General features: G+C 39.2%; 1 protein-coding gene across 1 annotated transcript in view; it reads right to left on the minus strand.

The window, feature by feature from the left end:
• Window positions 1-23,556, minus strand: part of LOC105835246 (teneurin-a) — a 461,026-nt gene that overhangs the window by 413,659 nt on the left and 23,811 nt on the right.

Raw genomic sequence — 23,556 nt, forward strand, 5'->3', positions numbered from 1 at the left:
ACTGAAGACAGAGTCAATTATCGAAGACCCCAACGCTCTCAAGAGACTATACCTTTGTAGAATATCCTCAAATCTCTGTATGAAGATCTTAACTTTCGAATAAGGACAATTTAAATTAGATTATTTTGACAAAGTTATACTGGGACTGGAGATTTGTAATTTATTTTAAAAGTATTTCAAGTATTATTTCAAAAATGAAAGCAGTACTTTATACGATTACGTGAAAATTTAATTTTTAGAAACTGTGAATTTACTATTTTTGAGGGTGAGAGCTTCGTTTATAGTATTCCGTAAGAAACGTTCGACTGATCAAAGAATAATTTTGAGAATGACATTTCTAGGAAAGCTTGAAATCTAGGTCGCGTCTATCTGCTTGCATCCGATATGCTATGTTTGATTGTGGAGTCCCGTACAATCGTAACCAGAGACAATTGTGATGCGGTGTCAAAGTGACACAAGTACAAAAGGACAAGCGAGGGTTGAGCTTCTGTCTGTAGCAGAATTCTTGTACATGATATCGTATTACAATCGTCTATTGATTTGTACAATGGTACGGATTATTTGAATTGTTTAGGACTAAGAATTATAAAAAAATATTTATTTTGTTCAAATTTATTTTGATAATTCACCAAGTTTATCGCTAAATTTAATACGTTAAGTTCAATCTAATAATTTTAAGAAACTATATATATATATATATATATATATATGATAAAATAAACGAGATAGAAAACTTTAGACTCGGAATCTTTATAGTTAAAGTCTACAAAAAGTTTTAGAAGATCTGAAAAAATTTCAGCAAACAGGACAAGTCTCATATCATTGTTTGCTCGTAGCTGTATGCCGCTTATCGGATAGACATCTCGTTTGCACGGGCTCGACGAGTGGAAAGTAACGCTAGTAAGCGACTAGAAAACGCGCCGAGATGAAATCCCGTCGGAGCAGGTGGAACTGACAGCTTCTTGTTCGTCTCATCGTTATAAATTTAAGATGCATCCGTATCTGTGCAAGCGGCGCGGGCGTGAGGAAGTAGGGCAGCAGTCGCCATATACCCCCTTATCTGATTTTTGCGGGGGCAACGTCCATTTTATACCCTCGTATTTTCTACCTCGACGTGGTAATCAGAAAGATCTATAGTTACATCGCCGCTGAAGTTCTATCCAACGTTATGTACGCCCCGCGGTAAATAGACGGCCGAGGGCGGTTACACCGTTACATCGAAATGAATTATCATCTATGCTGCATCCGCAATTTCTAGGTGTGTATCGTGATCGCGCCGAATTGAAAAACAAATCACACGACGGGCTTTAGAGCCGCTTAGAACTCGAGCGAAAAACGCAAAGTAGCTACAAGAGCTGAATCGATCGGAGGAGTAGCCTTCGCGTCTTATGGATGAAAAAATGTTTGTATTAAATCTCTTAGAATCCGTAGGCGGTTCTGAAATTAAAACTTAAAGCCGAGCTTACGTTTTCTGACCAATCAATCACGAGCGGCGAAGCGTAGCTGAAATTTTGAGCTGCTTCGTCGTCTGAGAAGATTAAGCGCTCGTTCAAGAGAAGCGCGTACCCTGCTTTCGAGATTTCATTCCGTCAGGTCAAGGAGAAATCTAATAAAAATCTACTCCGCGAGCCTTTAGTCACTGAAACCGATCGATCGCGCCACCCTGCATTTAATCTTGTCGCTCTTGATACGCCCATGTGAAAAAGATATCGTTGCAAGACGCATGCAAACCATACGTACCGATCAAGATTGCCTCTCTTGATGAATGAATCTCGCTGCACGCGCTCCCGCCGTGTGTGAATAAATGCTCCGAGAGGATCATCCTCTTCACGTTATTATCAACTATCGCATTACCCGCTTTCAACCGCGATGAATACCCGCGAGCAGATGTCGAGTCCCGAAAGAACACGAAGAGCCCCCGCGCGTAAGTAATTACGAAATGTGCGCGGCGAAACCCTTTCCCCAGATTCGTGCAACTCCCGGGACGTTAGAGGTGCACTTTTCGCAGAGATCGATCCTGTATCCTTACTCGTCTGCAACACGGAAACGCTTCTTCCCTGATAAATTTAATTTACATCAGGTTAACTTTGAAACAGACAGCGTACTCTAACTTTCTTCCGAGCGCAATTGACGATTATATCTAGTTGACGGCAGATTCTCAGTTTTTCTTCAACAAAGTTTGAAATTAAAAGACATAAATATATATTAAGGTCATATTTAATTAAACTGATTTTTTTTTTTTTATGACTTATTCCACACAACATCGATAGAAATAGAATCATATTATTTCGCATCGATGTGAAGCATTTTTTGAGATACGACCGCTCCAAAGTCGTTTGTTACCCATTAAAGATTCGCTGCTTCATAAAATCTGAAACAATTATATTTCTGCAGATATTTATAATGCGCGATATAATCTGCGAACGCGGCCCGGCACGCAACGGCGCGTGTACAAAATTTTTTTGATCGGTCACGTAAGCTCATTAACTTTCACCCCTAACGAGGTGAAAAGTATGTAGAAACGCGCTCGCGTTAATTCGTGGTAACGTTCCATTCTTCCCGGATCTCGCCTCCTCGTTTCCTCGTTCGGGGGCGACAATTTTTCCGTTCGCATTAGCCTGCCGGAAAAAGCAATAACGTCTCTTTATCTCGACACCGCGAAAGCCGTGAACCATTTTCTCTACCGGCGCGAATATTTTATTCCTCCTATTCTCGGGAGTCCCCGCAGTTTCCGTTTTCTTTACACTGCTCACCCCGAATATTCTTTTCCTCTATTTTGTTTGCCGCGTACGTCTTTCGCGCCGACTCTCTCTCTCTCTCTCTCTCTTTCTCGTGTGCATACTTTTCACGTGCACGTGTGTACGCTATCAGGCTTGTACGTGACAGCGTTTACCATCGGGTCGGGTTTAAATCAATAATCCTGAAGACGGTGACATGAGACAGTTTGCTGGTGTAGTTAGCGAGGCAATGCAAGTTGGAAACGTCCACATCTAACCAAGGTAATTGCAACATTAAATTCAATTTGCCTACCGGCGCCCGGAAGATGTGCTCTACGAAATTGCACAAGTTCTTGACAAAGTTGATCCTGACATCCGTAAAAACGAGGAATCTATAACTGTGAATTTATTGCTAATATCAAAATTACAAGTTTAAATCGCATTTTTTACCGTGATAATATATCATTGACATATAATTTTTTTCTTGAAAATTAAACAAAATAATTTTATGCATTAACGATAACATAAGAATTACATGTTCTACTTGTTTGATAATTAACTTAGAGTACCATCAGTTATTCGTTTACGTAAATAACTAATGCTCAGATCGGAATCCGTTATTTTCCCGGGGCGCGTTAAAAATGTATTATAACATTTGGCTGCTTAATTTTCTGTCTAAACGAGATTCCCTCGTACTACAGTTACCGCCGGTCCCTATTGAACGTGCATATCATAGTGCTTACGGCTTTTACCGGTCTCGAAAACAGGAAGCGTAAAGTTTTCATAATAACGCATCCTCTCCGTTAGATAGGGAGACCCAATTGCCACAGGATGCACAGAGGGTCCGCCAGTACAAAGGTCCGCCTTTTTTCCTGCTTGAGCCGCATCTACACGGAACAGCGAACGCTTATGCGAACCCTTACCCGCAGGGGAATAATTTTAGAAAAGATTTCCTCATTCAAAGGATGGGATAAACCGTTTTAAACACTTTCCGTGAAACAAGAGAATAGAGAATGTTTCAGCTTTGCGGCAGCGAACGAGGGCCCACCGGGCCTGAGATTAATCGAAACAGTAGCGAAACTGTATTCATTATGCAAAACTAAATGCAATATATTACATTTAAGAGCAACCGAATTCTTACTTTATGTATCTTCCCCAAGCGTTACACTTCAAAGAAACCGTATGTGTGCATGTGTGTTGTATGTATACATATGTATGTGTACCTGAGCGCATGTGTGTGTGTGTGTGTGTGTGTGTGTGTATTTCTATACATCAAAAACTAAAATAAACTACTAGGAATATGTCCAATCTTAGCAGAAAACACGTACATCTTCTTTAGAAAACCGTGCAGCTTCTTTTTCGTGGCTAAGTAGGACGGTGGAAAGTTTTGTAGAAAATCAGTATTCCCCCGAAAAAGCGAAGAGCGTAAAACATCAGACGGTAAATTATAATTCCGTTTTGCATTTAAATACATAAAGTTTGTTTTTAATTACATGCATTGTCATTAACTACGAATGTAATGCTGAATATTGTTCTCTTGTATACAATGCTGGATAATAAATATATAATGAAAATCTATACAAGATATAGTACATTTTCAAATATTATAAGATATCATAGATAAACTTAAGTTTCCGTGTATTTCAATTATTTTGACATTTTTTTTAAATTAAATTCACTTAAAAATAAAATTCTACATTCCAGCGTGATAAAATAATTTATTTTGTTTGATACAGAAACATATACAAAATATTCGTGAAAAGCGGAAGCCTTGTTAATAAAATGTTTCTCGGAAAATGTGTCCGGGCCGGTTATTTTTGCGCAGGCATGCGTAAAATATTGCATTCGCTTTTCAAAGCAGACTCTATATTGTTCTATATAGCAATGTATAAATGGATCGCTGTGGTTACATAAAAATCGTTTGGTACATGGTGTACACCTAGCTAATATACTCCCCATGTGGATTATTACTTTTATTTTCAGCGTTCGAGCACCCCTCGTCAATACTGATCCAGATGAACGAATTTTGCCAATATTAAATTTACGAGCTCTTTATTAAAACTTTCGGTGACATATAAATTTAATGTAATGAAATTGAATTTCACAAGTGAAGCATTATTGCTTCTGTGGATTTTGATATATACATATTACATCAAGAGCCATTCATTAAAGCACACTCATTAAACATACGAACTCTGATGATATCCTTTCTCATATTCGTAGGAAATTTTAATAATACATAAAATATTGGCGTATAAAAATGTACAAATCGTTCGCAATGAATGAAATATATAATGAAAAAATATGGGTCAACATTATATGAGCAGTACATTATATGTTGCATTACTGAGAGAGGAAAGATTTTTAATGTTCTGAAATAGTTTCTGAAACCGATGCATGATATTTTCGCCGTTTTCAATAATGAAAAAAATTAGTGAAAATGAGTAAATCAACTGGCAAAAAAAAAATATCATCTTGCATCGAGTTAGCGCACGAAACTGTTTTTTAGATTTATCCGGTATCATTTCCGCGGCAATCTGCCTGGCCGTGCAAATACATATTTTTTCGTCCTGGTTGGGCTAACTTTGCCAGAGCGGAGAGCGAGCCATCGACGATGCAATTTATATCGCGTGAACTACGACCATTTTGAAAAGCGGCGTGCGCAGTAAGCCTGTGATGCAATAAAAACTTTAACGGGGGGATATTACATACGCGTTTGAATCAATTTTTCTCACAAACTTGAGATGCCCTCTTCTTGTTTCAAACATTTTTGCGTTCTTCCGAGACTCTTCGACTTTATTCGCATAATATGCTAATATCTCAGGGGGATGCAGATATTATCGAGCTGGGATGCGCCAGTATTCATCGAACGTGGAAACACGGAGCATATCACCGTTCCCAGAAATTGCCTGACCGATCGGAACTTGCACTTTGAATGTCCTTCGGGGTCGAATGATGATTACGACCGAAGGATCACTTCACTGCAGCAGAACGTCAATTAGGTAAATGTGAGAGAATTTCATCGCGATCAAGCCTATTGGGAAATGTATCGAAATATTGATTTATTATATAACTACTCCTGGTGAGGTCACATCAACTTTCACGTAATTTATTTAATAACTATATAATAAAATATTTTACATGGACGTATATTGCGAGAGATCTACGGTAAAAAGTATATATCTAAATGAATAACCATCTAAAAATTTAACTAAGTGCAAATTCAGAAAATAATTTCGTTGGATTATCAAAATAATTATGTAGGACGCTCAAGCGTGATGAGCAATGCTGCAAAAAGTTTCAATATTCTAGCAACTAGCTTGAGCGTCCTACATAATTATTTTCAGATCTGTAGCTAGTTAAAATTTTCATATTTCAACGAAGATGTTCTTTCCGTGATTAATAAAAAATCGGTCCAATTTTTCACGCTCTATATATTTATGTGCTTACCATCTCCAATTCTGTTCCGATTACACTAACGGAATAAGTCTGCACTAACGGACACTGCCGGTGCAGGGCGACGAGTGCATCACTTGATACGCGATGCCAAAAAGAAAACTCGAGCGCCACGAAAGGAGCCGCAGTGCTTTCACCGAGGTTCGCTTCGCTGATCGATGGTTGTAACACCGTCGAGTAGCATTGGAGGACTTGTGGACGACGCGGCGCTTTGTGAAAACGTTCGTTCATATTTCTCGTTTGGGGATATCGTGGTCTCATTGAACTCGGCGCGGTGATAAGTCCGACGAAGAAACGAGGACATCGAGCGTAGGCGGGAGATAAGTATACGAGGGGAGAGATTGCCACCCCTGAGGTCCGAGCAACACCGTGGCGATGACAGCGCGATATGTCAAACCATTGTCCCCCTTCGTTCTCTCGTTACGGCCCTCTTGTCGTCGCCGTTCTTCTTCACGCCACATAAGACCAACTATGCACGCTGCTGTTCGAGACAATATGATTACGTTTCAATTTCTAATAAGATATATTCTATATTACTCGCGCACTAATGAAGCACAATTGAATCGAAAAGGCCAAAATTATGTTCGATATAAATCTGTAACATTTCTCGGAATTTTTTTTTCTTATCATTGCATACATTGTATACATCTAATAATATATAATAGATATTTTAAACAATGTTTCTGAAAATTGTTATTTGTTTATGGAATGGACAAACTGAAATATAATATAATCTTGTCATATTACAGTTTACAATGCAAGTAAATTTAGATTTATAACATTATTTTAAAAAATAGTTATGTGTGTCATTTCTTTTGTTCGGACAAATATTAATGTACATATAAAACATGCAAGAAGTAGGCTTACAACTTCAATCAGCGTTTCTACCGCGGTATTCGCAGTAAGGAACAAATAATTCGTTGAACGATTTTTGTTTGCGTTCTATTTCTTCGACGAACATCATCTGCAAAGCTTTTCATTCCTGTTTTCACAATAAATGCTCTCTTTTAAAGGAGAGTAATTTGAGAAATATGACTTTCGCGGTAAGTTTTTAAAGTAATACGAGCGTCATAAAAGGTCGGCAAGTCAACGCTAGAATCGATACTTTTCAAGCAATAAATAAGGGGCAGCTAGTCGCTCAGAAATACGCGGCGGTGTCCAAAAAGTTTCGACGACGGCGAAATGGGCCGTGGCAGAAGTGCCGCATTGATTTCAACCTGAATAAATGTATATATGCATACGTTTGAACGTCTATATACGATTCCCCGCAAAAACCGAACGAGATGCAAAAAACAAGTTTCTCTGCGACCAATCGTTTTTATCGCAACGATACACAATTTTGTTTTCTCCAAATTTTATACGTTTAAACTTACTAGAGTATGAATCTCATCTATTTTTATATATGTGATATCCATAAATTATATATAGAATACTATTATATTTCTTTATCTATATTTTATACTATATTTTACTTTATTGTCGTAGAAACTAAATAAATTGAAACACAATGAGGTTATTTTATTTGGCTTTTAATAAATTTTGCACGAAAGAGAAAATTGACAATAATAATCCATTAGATAGTGTAATCGGAAACGCATTTATAGCGCATGAAAGTGTAAAAGCCAGTCTAGCTCTTCTGTTGGCAGGAAACGAAAGTTAGATCGAACAAAGCAATTATAGTCTTGAAGTCGCTTCGTGCACTACCTGAAAGTTCTAACCGCATCTGGTATTCATCCGAGGGGACGTAATAAAGGAGAGAGTAAGACGGGCAGCATGCTCCGAGAAGTTGCAGAAGTTTCTGTTCTCTCGTCGCATCAGCTTAAAAAGTCACCGATTGTCGATCGCTGAACGTCGCGTAATATTTGCTAACTTTAGGGAAGCATATCTTCGTTACATATTTACCAAAGTAAGGCGACCTGTGCACGCCAAGACACACGTTCGTGAGCAAGGCAACGATGCGATGCTGTCTACGAAATTGCGGCGGAAGGTGCGGTGCTTGTTCTACCGTAAAACTTCCTTAGTCCTCGAAGCGTTATTAATTTTACGTAAAGTAATATTATAGTGTTGCGCAGCATTTTAGTCACAATATTACGATTACAATATTTCACTTGGCAAACTTATAACAAGTATAGACTTCAAGAGTTTCAAAATCTGTATTTATTAATTATTGTATAAATTATTTTATTAACGCACGACGTCGATATATCAAAATTGTGTGCGTGCGATACGATAAATCCAAAGGTTTATTAAATAAACGCGATTTTTTATGATTATACTACGTAATACGTTTAAGCGTCTCGACAAAGGAGCACGTTAATTTTGGAAACCACTAAGGCCACACGAGAGCCCCTCCGCTTTAAAACATTATAATTATATTTTCCGCGAGGAACCTCGAGGTAAATGAAAGTTAAATCAAAGTCTTGGCTCGAGGCACAGTGGTCGAGGAAAACGTCGGGAGAGCTGACGTTGAAAGTCTTCGTTGTAAGCTTTGTATCGGTCTTACTTATAACGTAACTTACGAAATAATCTAGATGTACGAGAGATAAAATACAGAGTACACACACACACACACACACACACGTTGATGCAGCACTATTAATACAAAATGTGCAGATTTGAATCTCTCTAAAGATACTCATTATGCGAAAAAAATATGACGTGCGGCACTTAAAATATCATTTTAGAATAAATTTACGGCGTTTCAAAACGTCATTCTGTGTTTACTTTAAAATGCCGAGTATGTTTATTTTACAAGCCGAAATAAAATATTCCGTTGCAAAAAGCAAAACCATTTGCAACATTCACGCTTTATTTCGCGATGACTCCACGCATCCCCGTAACGCGTACGAATAGCCATTAATAAAAGTTAAATTAAAGTTAATATTTAAAAATTACTTTTCGAATTTTATCCATTCACCGTATTACGGGATTTGGAAAACAACGTCGAGCGATAAAACACTAAAAGGCGCGGAGATACTAAACCGCAGTGTCGTAGCGAAAGTTCGTGATGCAGCAGCCGCAGATAAAGGCAGCTATTTGTTACAATTAGGTTCTCCTCCGCGGGCTGCAGACGGTGTGTCCCCAGGTTGCACTTGCTCACTTCACCTCCGGCACTTCTTGTCACCGTCCTTGCACCCTGCGCCGTCGTATGCATTCAAGCGTCTCCGTCACCTCGAGCATCTCAAATGGAATTACGTGAAATGGCGGTCGCGTTTTCCTAATATTCGGTGGCGTCCTCATTTCCCTCGTGCCCTCATTGTTACCAATGTCGAGTACGTGCACATAATTGCTGAGCGAGAGCAATTCCTTCAATACATGCGCGGTTTATTCTTCGAAATATGATCTGAATACAACCAATTGATTCTTAACTGCGAAAGAAAGAGAGAGAGAAGATTACTCTATATATTTATCTCGAGATGATGTTTATTGAGAGAAAGACACTAGGATATAATAAGCTTATTATTATTCTTCAAATAAAATTAAATACTTCTTCCTCTCGATCTTCTAAACATCTACTTAAGTTATCACGTACATATACGCGCAGTGCAGTAAGTTAATTGTTATCGTTAGGAGAATTTACGGAGAATTATGGACACCTGGGGAGGGAATGGCTATAAGAGTTGCTCGACAAACTTTGGTATCAGAAATGTAACATAATAATTGATACTAATTTTTAATGGCCGTATTAAATGTCAAATATAACGTATATGTAAAAAAAAGTATTAAAATAATATATGTTTCCTTTATGGCTTCAGATAAGCGCTCTGGGTAATCTTTTCAATAATGCTTCTCTCTGCTAACCCAAGCTTCTCTGCCGCTGGACATATCGGCTTTCAGCTCAAAAGGCTCAATTGGCTTCGGCCCCGAGCTTCCCCACACCATAGCATTCAAACATAGGATCATATCTGTCTATATTCATGAGCAATACCAATACGGAACGGAGGAAGATGCAAATGTCGTGCGTTTCCGCCCCAAGATCCGGGTACAATTTTCGCGGAGCCCAAGGGAGGACATACGTTTCCTTTCCTACGTCCGAATATATATTATAATGGAGCGTAAAGAAGAATTTCTTTCCTTTGCAGATTCGATTCCGCACTCATATGCAAAAATTTTTTACCCAACACATCTCCGCAATTTATATTTAGAATTATACAAGTGAATGTATTTCATCAAAAATTTGGTGCTATTCACATAGAATATATTGAAATTAAATCCTCTCACAGATTTATCATGTCGTTGACTTATTACAAAAAACAAATGCTGAAAATAAAACTCGCATTTCACATGTCACAATCAATATTTCAAATTACGTAAAATATACTTTTGTCGATATAGTTATCGTGCGTGCGGATCATAAAAAACCCTCTGACAAAGTTCAGAAATAAACATTTTCTCAAGCGTATTTGACTCTTTGACACTGAAGATTTTAAACACTGTCATTCACTTTACAAAAATATTAGTTCCACTGACATAGCAGTTAAATGCATTTTCTCTACATAAAATTCCATATATAAATTTTCGTATATAATTTGTACTATTCAGCAACATCAAAAGAATTATCTATCATTTATTAATTTTTTTATTTTGTTATTTTAAATTTATTTGAAACTATCTGAAAATAACTGAACTAGACGTATATTTTCAATACAAAAATTGACGAAATATTACTAGTACCGTGTGCAAATCAATTTACTTCTATCTAATACCTGAGTAACTAAATCAATAGTTATTATCAAACACTGTCTTCAATAAATTTATTTTTCCCCGATGTATAAACTCGACATATATTGAATTTTATTATTCGACAAATGATACAAAATTGACGTGGTACAGAATTGACGTGAGATTGTGCGACGTGTAGAAATATAAATCACGATAAAGGATACTTCAAAAATGGATAACTGCATTGCCAGTCGCTGCAAAGCTCCGAGATGGGTGAGATAACGTTACCTATAATAACAGGAAAACTGGAAACTGGTATTGGAGTAATCTCCTGTTCAGGAAATTTATCCGCCATCTCGGCAGCTTCCACCTACATCGCTCTTTCCAACTCCCTGTTCGGCTTCGCCATTTTGCCAGGATTAATACTTACGTCCTATCGTGCAGCTTGTTGAAATTTACTGCAAGATAAGACCGGCAAAATAGAGTTGTACGTATGGTTTAGATCACATTACACCGATATGACACCGCGTCAAGATTAGATAGTGTTTAAACAAGATGGCTAAACATATATTTTCGAGAAGAAGCTTAGCAGAAATTCATATTGCGTTATATTCATTTCGACGTTGCGCGTATAACACAACAGTATGATACACATATATGATCGCGAAATATATAGAGAACGTATTACGAAATAGCGCGATGAGTGTAATAAGTGCCAACAATTTTACGAAATTGTTTGTAAAATAATGACCTCTCGAAAGGGGAACGGGAGAGCGATTAATTTCCAGTCAAGTGGCTTAATAAACCGTGTCATCTAGTCAGAGAAATTATCGGGCATGCTAGGAATTTAATTGAATCTCAACCGTGCAATTTCTGCCTTCGGATCTGCAGAAGACGTGACAGATCCGTCATCTAACTGTGGCTTAAGGGAGGATGTAAAAGGGTATAGCGGATTATAAACCGTAGTAAGACGCTTCTCTATCCGCTATAGTCACACGATATTCGTGTCTACGTTTAGAACCGAGTAAAAGCACGTTTTACAAAAGAGAAGATATTACGAACATATTTCGTGGATTTATGTCAGCTACTATTTCGTTTTTGTCGCTTGTCGCTGAACATTGTAGAACTTGGAAAAAAAACATTGATACTCTTCTTCAACGTTTATTCCTCCATGTTAAGTATTTTTCTTATTTTTCAAAGACTGATTCAGAACTTGTCGTTACTTGTTATTATGAAAAAAATTCATCTTATATCGAGAAAATATTATTATAGACATTTAAATCGTTTATCGCGACGTTTTTTAATCATTGATCTCGAACAAAGGGAGAAAGAGAGAGAGAGAGATTTTCAAAGAAACGGCGATATCGTTGGACGGTGATATTTGCCGTCGATGTATCGACGTACTTTTGTTAGTCACAAGTGTGGACGAACAAGTATAGAATTATAAAGCTTATATATCCTTCTAGTTTTGGTTCTACTTAATGTTATCCTTCAAAATTACTTACAAAAAATAAACTTAGCGGAAGAGAGACTGGGAGGAATACACGAGTTTATTAAGATAACATGTGCTGCACGAAGATCTTAGTTCGAATCAAATGTTTTATGCACTGTATATCTCATTATTATCGAGGACGTGGTATAACAAAGATAATAAAGATCATACGAGAAGAATTTCTAAAGCTATAGTTACGTAAACCTAAAAGAATTTTTTAATAACTTCTTTAAATTTACACATAATAAATTTATATGACAAAGGATACGAAATTAAACACAAAAGGACCGTAAAAAAGCCGACAAAATATATTAATACATGAGCCCTACGTATAGGTGACTACGCGGCTATCGATAAAAGTACCCTTCAGCTTGAAGTAGCACGTTCAGAAAAGCCGAACAAAGCAGAAGTGTGTGATAGAGTGATATCGTAAATGTATACACAGGCTATGAAGCCCGTGTAACCAACGATCTCATTCGGTAACATAGGATGTATGGCGTAGCTTTTATGTGTATCTTATACGGAGATATCTATCCTACTTTGAAATTTCTATATTAGTACAGATGATAGCACAAATAATCTAACTATATATCATTCCGCGCTCAGAGTATTCCAGGCTTCTCGGCATTTCATTCCCCGTACGTTATTCCGTTTTCATTTTGCGGATTTCGACAAATTCTTTGCATTTCCACGAAATTGTTATTCAAATAGTTTACTTCTCCCGATCCCGGTGCAATTACTTATCCATTAATCTTACAATATTGTCACGGTGAACCTACGGCGCGGCGAGCACCGTATCGATTCGTTGACTCCGTTGCAACGCTAGCGCGAGACATTTTTGCATATACCTTGAACCTGCGGTAGTCGATATCGGAAATCTACGGGGAAAATTTCACTCGCATTCGTTTTTGCCGTGGAATTATTCGCCGCGCGCTCATCTCGGTCGTTGCACTTCGCGGAGCGCAACTCGCGCGCGAAAAGCACCAAGAATGTGATGGCGGTATGCGACAGGCGTTCGCATCAACGCGATTCAGAATCCAAATTGCAATTTGAGCGCATGAATAGCTGCAAACGCATCTAAAAGGCGGATTGAAGATCCACCGACGCGGCGTCGCATTTCAGGGAAGCCACACGCAAGTAGATCATTAACTCCTCGGGTCGTCGCCGGGTCGTAATACTTGCCAACCGTGCGAGCGGGAGAAGCACACTTTCGACAGTGACATCGAGGAAAGAGTTCGCTCCTAGAGAGAAAGAGGGAAGGAAACACCGGCGAAGAAAAAGCAGGATTCAATGAGATGGTTTTGATAGCCTTAACCGTTCGTTATGATATGTATGCTACATTACGTTCACTTTTGTGTTCCTACCTGGTCGATCGTCGTGGCAGACCTGGAAAAGCTCGGTAAATCGACGGGAAGAGAGACCCAAGATCGGAGATTTGAATCGGTATGGCCTATGGAAGGAGGTTCGCGGTGCTGATGGCGGGCGGGTAGATTGGTACGGGAATGATGGGAGAATGGGGAGAACAGAGGAACGGCAGGGAAATGGGCTCGGCTGTCACATACACGTACTCCCCGGAGCTGCAAACTGATAGTGGACAGATACTGCGCATTCGTGGCGCACGGTTAGAATTAATTGCCAATGTTTGGCCCGGTACGTGGATATTGGGATGAATGTTCGTTAGCGGGCACGGTTCTCCCGGCATTATCCCGACAGAACGAGTTATCCCGTCAGAGCGGTACTTATGTTGGCCCTGATGCCCCCGAAAACAAGCGTCGTGTCCGCTGATAATAGTACCACGGTCATTAATCATGGGACATGATCGGGGGAAAAAAAAAAACTGTGGCGAATCGGATTTCGAATGGTGGAAAACGTCCGCTGATAAGTACATGCCGGTAGGTATGTACCACGTACATGGTGGCCTAATGGCTACAACACGTGACTCCGCCGTTCGGAAATAACGTTTCGAGTAGGCCATGTAAACGCGGCTATTGTTTGAACAGGTGTACACCCTGTCACGATGCGTACGCACCTATCGCGCCGAATAGAATAACATTTACGTGCATGTTGCGTATCGATTTCTGTGTAACAATTAATAATTCGATGGCTTATCGACAGTCGGATGATAAAGTCGGGTACTTAATTATTATTTGAATTAATTGGTTCGTTGCCGTTTTCGCTGATTATCGTATTATATCTTCGATCGATCGCGGTCCTCGAACGTTTATTTTCAAAATGAGGCGTCTCCTCGTCCGCGCGATGGGAATTTGCAGCGTAACGAGGATCTGCAGTTGACGTAATCGCGCGCGATGATGGCACAGGGGACTTCTAAATACGTCGCTAATCGTAACACCGTTGTCGGACCGCAACGTAGGCAGATTCTCGAGGCGATTAGGCTCATGCCCATCACCTTTTTCCTCCACAATGCGGCAGAATTTCAGCGAGATAACGCCGCGGGCGGATCTAATGGCCGGCCAATTTAGAAGTTAACGACATTACCTTGTACGCGGGGATTATGTTAATGTAGCATTTCGGTAGAGACGCCAGGTGTGGGCGAGCGGACACTCGGCCGATTCGCGCGCGTGCAGACGCGCGTGTGCGAGAAGGTGAGCGCCTTAGACGGGGGGAGATACCCGCGCCATAGAGCGTGGAAACGATTATTGTCCCAGGTATAAAACGTAACTACTTCCTTCCGCGGTGCGGGACGGTGCGGTAAGGCGCGACAGTTTTGTAGTTATCCTCGGCACCTCCAACGGCTCGGTCGGGTATAATGGTAAGTGAATGAAGTTCCACGCCCAGGCGCGCCACGGTCGGTTTTAAATAAAGAAACCGCGCGGGCTAACGTGATTTCTCACCGCCACGAGCCATAAGCGTGGAAAAAGAGTCTACTTTTATCCCTCCTTCCTTCCTTCCTTCCTTCCTTCCTTCCTTGAAAGCTCGTTGGACGACAACGACGACAACAATAGTACCGTAATTGCGCCGTGATCTACAATAACGTGTAATAATTGGCGAACGTGCGCGATCACTTTCCAGTCGAACGCGAGCTTCGAATTTTCTGTCGTGCGTGGAACGCGATGCACCTCCCCTGCGAACCGGAATTCTCAAAGAAATTCCGTAGACAGAGTCGAGCTTTTATTTTCGAATGCGTCGTAGACGCGGGATACCCGATCGACGTAAGTATCCAATAATACGGACGTGATTTACGGAATGCAAGTGGCGTATCCCTCCTGTACTCCGGCATTTAACGTGAGGATAATAAAACTGTAAAAAAAATTAACAAAATAACTTTTTCCTCTTGTTCCCTTTTTTTTTTCTTTGTTTAAGCTAAAATTTCCGCCTTATAATTTCTCCGTAAGAGAAATATAAAGTTTATATCTAAATCGCTACTTAAGCTTCAAGTAAATTGCTACGTAACCTAAACTTACGGTGTCGAATAGAGATATAACCGAAAGGATTCCCGCGAAGTATCTTCGCCGTCGACGGGCATTCTTATCTTTCGCACTTATCCTTTATCATTTCGAAACTTCTAAACTTCAGCCTCCGCATGCAACTCCGTCCCCGATGTAAACGGCATTATTTGCAGAATATCTGGAAACTTACCTGAAATTGAAGAAAAATATTGTTATTTTATATTCTTTCTTAATAAAGGTGAAATAACTGAGAAGCGTTATTATTTAATATCCGAGTGGTACAACGGGCAGAAAAGAAAATACAAATGTAATTATTGCGTGGCGTACGTATTCTAAACAGAAGATTCAACTGCAAATCGGTGTTTTCGTAAAAGTTTTTCTCGAAACAAAATTACAACGCAACGGCTTTATCAACGCAGATTCTGTTAAGTAGCTTATGGTACTTTAAATATTCAACAAGAGAGACGATTGTAACACATCGCCAGAGAAGAGATGACAAAAGTAAATCGACTTTCTTTATAAAGTTGGAGTTTCATTCAGCGCGCTTTCTTCTCCGATGTATCAGCTAACAGGCATTGTGCATGGAGAATGTATAATGCTGCGATACAAAATGGAAAAGTCCTTAGAATGTTTCCTCCGATAATAAAGAGGTGTATCTCGCATTTCCTATTTAAAGCACTTTATATATTAGGTTGGTAACAGAAAATGCCTCGTTTACAAGCTTACATCTTTTCCAGAAACTATCGAACTAATGAATGTCGAGGAGCAAGTAAATTATTTTTAGAAAATACAGAATAGCATACTCGACTTCTCTCTTTTTCTTCTCCTCTCCTCCTCCTTTTCTTTCGTTCCCTCTTTCTTTTTGTCTATTTCTCTCTCGCTCTAAAGAGCTTTTCGACTTCAATATGTCAAATTTGTCTAAGTCAGTCAAGTCGCGCTGTTCAATCGTAAAACCTGGTAACACATTTTAAAGTATTTTTTTTTTTTAATATATAATATATGCACGAAAAATATTATTTCCGCGCAAATTAATATAAAACAACCGCCTTTGTCAGAGAATCTAATTGTATGTACATATACATGCACGATGCACACTAGTGTACGATTCCGGTAACTGCACAAGAAATTACACAAGCCACGTGCAACCGTTGTAACCGACTGTGTATCGTCTTCCTGCGCGTTACAAAGTTTCGTCTCTTCGCCGTAACAGTACGTATCGTCCCAACTGTAGGTTATGACTCGTGCCAGGACACATAATTAATCTGTCAGTTACAAGGGGGTAACAGAATGAAAAGACAGGAAGGGGAGACTGGTGTATAATGGCTGAAGTGTCGGGAAAGAAGCAGCATCGGCCGCTAGCAAGCTACTTGCAACTTCACCTGCTACTTCCTAACGAGAATGTAGATACACAACATAATAAACGGTAATCGTGAGATGCGCATTAGAGAGAGCTTGGCACTGTTGGTCCTGCGGACTTTATTTTCCCGCAAATGAATATCGCACACTTTATGAAGCCGCTGCACCGTCTCCGTTCTCCTTTTTACTTTCGCTCTCGGGCTTTTGTTTCCGTGGGTTACGAAATGGTCTCCGTAAGTCTATCGGTGAGCTCTCGCCGAGCTAATTCAAAATGAATGCTCTATGGTTCTGGCTTGCGAAATTCTTTTCATTCGCGACTACATAAAGCGCGATGAAGGAATCCCGTTTAACTTTGTTACCTCAAAGCCAAGAAACTATATTTGCCGAAACTTCATTCGCAATGGATTTGCAAGTTTATTGCATTAGGAAATTATATCGTCAGATATTACAATGTCAATAGAAATTAATTTTCTTGTAAGTTTATCTGTTTTCCCCAAAACCAATACAGCTAACAAACTTTAATTATTTAATTATTTTAAAGAAATTATGTAACATTAATTTAAATTTTTATCGTGCTTTAAAATACATGATATCAAGAAATAATCGCAGTTTGTCATAGCTTGTAAATATATTTATGTATTAATATAGTAAACTGTATCAAGGAGATTATGAATTATTAGCATGAATTCCCATTCTTTATTATTTTTAAATTTATTTTAAAGCTAAAATAATCTAGCATAGGCGATTCGCTGTTTTGGGCATTTTCACAACGCAATATCCCCGTTGAACAGTTTTAACCTACATTTCCAGACAAATGCATGTCATTCAGTCTCTGAAATATGCAGAAGAGCGATTGTTAGTCGGTCAATAGTTTTTTACCGGTTATATCAGGTATAGTCGTCGTTGCTCTAAAACAGTGCTCGGAATTAGTTGCACATTTCGCCTCGATTCCTGAAGCACCGCCTGCTATGCCCCCACTACCGCTGTAGGCTCGACGGCCGAGCCGCCGATCGCGCGCGTGGCCTTGTGTCTCAGGAGCGTTCTACGATAGATATGCCTGGTCCATTCGCGTGATTAAAAAATTCTCTTGCGCTGTGAATAATTTTTTTATTTTTACAGACAATTAAAGTTATTAATAATATTTTTCCTCCTGGGTGATGTGGAAAGCTATTGACAAAATTGCAATTATTACATTGTGTTATATTATGCTCATTATATGTATATACAAATATGTTTATAAACGTAAAAATAATATTAATAACTTTAATTGTCTGTAAAAATAAAAAAATTATTCACAGCGCAAGAAAATTTTTTAATCACGCGAATGGACCAGGCATATCTATCGTAGAACGCTCCTGAGACACAAGGCCACGCGCGCGTTCGGCGGCTCGGCCGTCGAGCCTACAGCGGTAGTGGGGGCATAGCAGGCGGTGCCTCAGGAATCGAGGCGAAATGTGCAACTAATTCCGAGCACTGCTCTAAAATGTCACGCATTCGTGACCGAATTAAGTATCGTGAATTCAACAAGAGCAAAAAATTCGTTCTGATAACGCGTTACTCATTATATATAAGAGAGAATATAGAATGTCTAAAAATGGCGAACCAACATTCGAGCACTGTGAAAATGCAAAAGAGCAGAAAAAGTCGAAGTAAACTTAATTCTTGCGAAACGAATTTAGGTATGAAATATTATTATAGATTCAAATTTGAGCGGAGTGCATTTTCGCGTAATTGACGTATCCCCTTTTAGTAACGAACGCTGCTGTATTGTAGCTTGTTAGTGTTGTCATGCCAGAAAATCTCAGGCCATACACAGAGGTGTTATAAAAAATCTTCAACCTGTCCTATAAGCGAGTTTGCGTCGCAGTAATTTCCACTTGGCTTCTTTCCACCCTCTGACCACCCCATTGACCCAAGGGTATTCCCTCCGGTGTTACCTCATGCTGACCAACTCGTGTTTTTTCTCACCCTTAACCTGAGGTGAGCGTGAGGTTAACCGTAAGGATAGAGGTAGGACGGAATAGGGGAGGTCATCTAACCGAGGTGAGAATAAAAGCGTGGATTTGGAGAAGAATTGATGGAATCAACAAAGAAAGCAGGCCGACCCTGAAGGAAACACAGTCTCCATATTTTCCAAATGTATACGATTTTTCGAATACAATTTCACGCGCCCAACTATATTGTTTGAAACATTCGCGATGCGTGTACGCATTGAATCGCTATAGGGGTCATATTCCACAGCAATTAATCAAGTAGCGCACTGATAACTTGCGCGAAACGGGCGCGCGTATAAATAATGTAAGAAAGTAGAACAAAGTTGGATGATGTATACTTTTCAGAGAGGAGAAATGTTCCATGGTTTATGACTGGGTTTACGGTTGCAGAACGTCCTATCGATTCCCTTCTGCAGTGCTGTCGACAGAGACGACAACGTAACATTTCATCCTAGTTGTAACATCTAACACTTTATTACACTTGCAGAATATCGAGGCTAATGCAACTTCTCTACTAATAATCTTATCCATCAGCATAATGAAGTTAATCTTCAGCGAAAGTATATTTATGATGACGTACTTTGATAAAATGATAGATGGCAATCGAATCTATTAGAATATTTAACAACTATCAATTACAGAAGGCTTACATATTTATAAGAATATATTATTCAGCAGGTTTTTTTAAATTTAAGTGAAACGATACTTTTTATTTATAACGATTGTGTATCAACATTAGAATTTCGCAATATCGAAGATGGAAGAGAGAAATACTTCAAGGTGACGTGTTCCAAATGGACCACCATGAACGTTGAAGAAAATACGCGCTTGCGAGATGTTAGAGCAGTTGACAGGTTTGATCTTGTACTTCGTGGCCACTTAGAAAATGTCGGGCTTTTACTTACTCAGGAGCTATTAGCACCGAGCGTTCACGGAAGACAAGCTTGAGCAAGCATCTCGTTAAAATTACATTGACGCATGAATGACTGCGGATATAATATCCTTAATTGCAAATATTGCCATCGCATTTTTGAGCGTTTAATAGTACGATTATTATATTAATGTTGTATAATTATTATAACAAGACGAAGGTTAAGTTCGAAAAAAACCGTATACGTATATGTATGTTTTTTATTAATTACTTTTTTAAATAAAATATTAAGTCTTCAGTAAAACCTTCGTATGTCAACTTTTTATATAAAACAAATTTCATAACTTTGATACAAAAAGGTATTTAAATTTACATTGTTGTGTGTATGTAGTCTTTATCAGCATTGATATAACTTGCTCATGTAAAAGCTATTTCTATGCTCAAACAATAAAAATGACACAGCTGATTGGGTCAAGGTAAAATCGATAACTACAGAATATGAAATTGCAGGCAGAATTAATAAACCTGTGACAACTTTCACTCTTCGGTGAACTATCATCAAATCTTCAGAAAAACGTTATTATCTTTCCTGACAATTATACGTAGGACTGGACATCGTCAAACATTTCCTCCGTCCCGTGTTTCGAGCTCTGCCGTCTTTCTTTTTTCGTCCGTAATTTTTCACCAACATCCTTTACGTCGAGCGTAAGATCGCGGCACACGCCATAACGATATCGCGGCAGCCTTTTTTGTCGGTGAAATTTATGGCGAGGTAATAGAGGGCAAATTAGAACCACATGACTGGCTACGCCATCAATCTCCGCGCTTCCCTCTCAGGCCAATGGGCTTCCTCGTGGCGCCGAATAAACTAAACCTGCCGCCGCTTGCTTAGCTTCGAATTCCTTGCGATTCTCACGAGGGGCTTAAAATCGTTGAACTTACTAAGCATGCCACAAAAACACGAATCTGGCTTCTGCGATTCCTTTATTGGGTGTCTATCTCTCGGTGCGAAAGGGGGAAATTTTGATTTAGGAAGCAATGAGTACAGAAGTTTGGTTACGATTTTTTTTTAATAATTAACAAAATTCTTTAGCTTGATATTTGTTAATTTATTACATATAGGTATCTTTATTGCATACATTTTTTCAAAATATTAGCAACGATAAATGTCATTATTTTCCTAATTAGACGTTTATCAATTTTAATTGACATAATTACAGTAATGTAAAAAGGATAAGATGTGTTAAGATTGTATTTTGTTGTGTTTAACCACTTTAATTTAATCATTAATGAATCTCGTTTAATAACAAATTCAATTACAGTACTCTCTCGAGAAGTATTATGCAAAAGCTTTGCATTTTATTTTTATCTCTCTCATTGTACATTCTATAGCTCTTTACCGTAAGCATATAAAGTAAGATGAATTTTCCGCTTTGTTACGTATGCATGAAAGCTGTGGTCCTTCATGGATGCATTAGTCGTAAGCAATAATTAATTTTTCCCCATCGTGCCATATAAAAAAAAAAAATAATAACCTAAGCTAATGAGCCGCATGTGATTGTGGCTAAACGTTGCCTCCATAAAACGATGTATGCATTATATAATAGCTTGAACATGTGATAGAGGAACTATTTAGCAGGAAGAAAATAAAAAATATATATAATGTATTCTTGGCCAACGTGAGATTTGATCATTCTGATCTCTTTGTCTTTAGTGCCGCAAAATTTTAGTAATTCAGTAATGGCAAATTGAAGAAATTAAATTCATACGTGAGTCAGAAAAATACATGAAATTATCTGAGATAGTTGAATTATAAGAATCATAATTTGAGTTGGATCGTTGCGAGGAACCTTTCCAAACGTGATGTACTCTTTTTACATGCCGTTATAAAATATTTGTACACAGTTCGTTCAAGTAAATAGAAGCTTGCATCGTTTCATCAACGGAAGCCTCATATCGCTTAAAATTCGATATCGTATTTTATTTACTAACATTGCAATCTCTGACTGCGGAAATCCGAACTGGGGAAACCGCTATGTGATATGCATGGTTTAATAAAACTATTGCGGTATCGGAGTATAATAAGCTTTCGCTCCCTACGAACGAGCTCAATATATTCGCAACCGCGCTCGATGGAAATCTTCAAATAGGCGTTGCGATATCTGAAAGTTTCACCATAGCTTCCAGGAGGATGAGCTTTATCGACCAGGCAATCTGAACGCCGGCAATCTGATACTGCCGTGGATAAATTTCAACTTTCCTCGAAAGCAGAAATGAAAATTACGCGCGGTAAACGTAATCGTCCTACAGATGCGAAGGGCTGATAAGACCGTGCGCAATTTAGCACGTTTTAGTCCCGAAACAATCGCCGCCGAATTGACAGTTTTGTATTTTTGCATTGGCAAAGACCGCTGCGGCAATTTAACTCGCAGCCTCCGTTCTTTCGTTAAATACCCCGCAATTAAACTCGGTTCATTGTCGGCGCGAGAGTTATTTCTTTCTCTCTTCGCGAAGCCCGATAAATAAACACCCTCTCGCGTTTTACAGAGATAGCGACTCGAAGGAGATGCTCCGGGGGGGATTATGATAAGAGATAAGCAAAAACTTTATACTTCGGAACGTTCCCGATTTGCATCGACAACAAAAAGCAATTATCTCTGGAACAATGAGAAACTATTCCTGTAACAGAATCCCTCTTCGTGGGGCTTGTAGCGGTACTCCACTACTTATTAATAGCGCCGTAATGGAAGCTGTGCCGGGCGGTATGAATGCAACTGTACACGCAGCCGCGAATCATTCCGGGATGACGGGCACAAAGAAGGTTTTCTTCCTCTTTCTTTTCCAAGGCATCTCCGTCTTCCCGTCTCACCGCATTCCGGCCTAACAAACTCCGGTATATCGGCACGATGCGGGCCGCGTGCCGCGAGGAGCGCAAATATAACCACACACTTGTGTATATACGTACATATGTGCTTCCTCACAGAATTCTACGATGCACTCGGCTATGCCTATGTGTACGCTAACGGCTCTTCTTTGTTCGAATCTTCGCCGGTGTAAAATTTGCGACGTCTCGCGCCCAGGACAATCTCATAACGCTCGCGGACAAAACGGGCATACCGGGAATGATACATTATTCTATGCCAAATGAGACATTTCGCAAACAAGAAATTCACCGTAATGAATCGCACGTCCGATCGTTGGCGAATAATGCCGAAGTAACGAATTGTACGAGGGAGGGGGAGGGAGGCGGCAATTTGCATGATATTTGACGACACGTGAATTATGGAGCCGTACCGGCTCTTTTGTGCGAAGTAGTTACTTCCACGTGGCAGCGTTACGCTTAAGCGATCGTCTGGAAATTTCATTCGTAAACGTATATACGCGTGCCTACGGCGCGATGTAATGAAATATGCTTTCCCGATATTCCAATATTGCCGAGGAATAATTTATTTCCTTACGAGTGGCCCGGCGCGTAATACGGATAATGACAAAAATCCGCTATAAGGCGCCGGGCAATTCGTTCTCCCCGTCTAGAGAGGAAACGTATATACGAATTATATTAAAAAAAAAAAATCGCAATTCTCACCTTCTCTCTTTGATC

Source organism: Monomorium pharaonis, chromosome 1 (genome assembly GCF_013373865.1).
Source record: "Monomorium pharaonis isolate MP-MQ-018 chromosome 1, ASM1337386v2, whole genome shotgun sequence".
Classification (NCBI taxonomy): domain Eukaryota; kingdom Metazoa; phylum Arthropoda; class Insecta; order Hymenoptera; family Formicidae; genus Monomorium; species Monomorium pharaonis.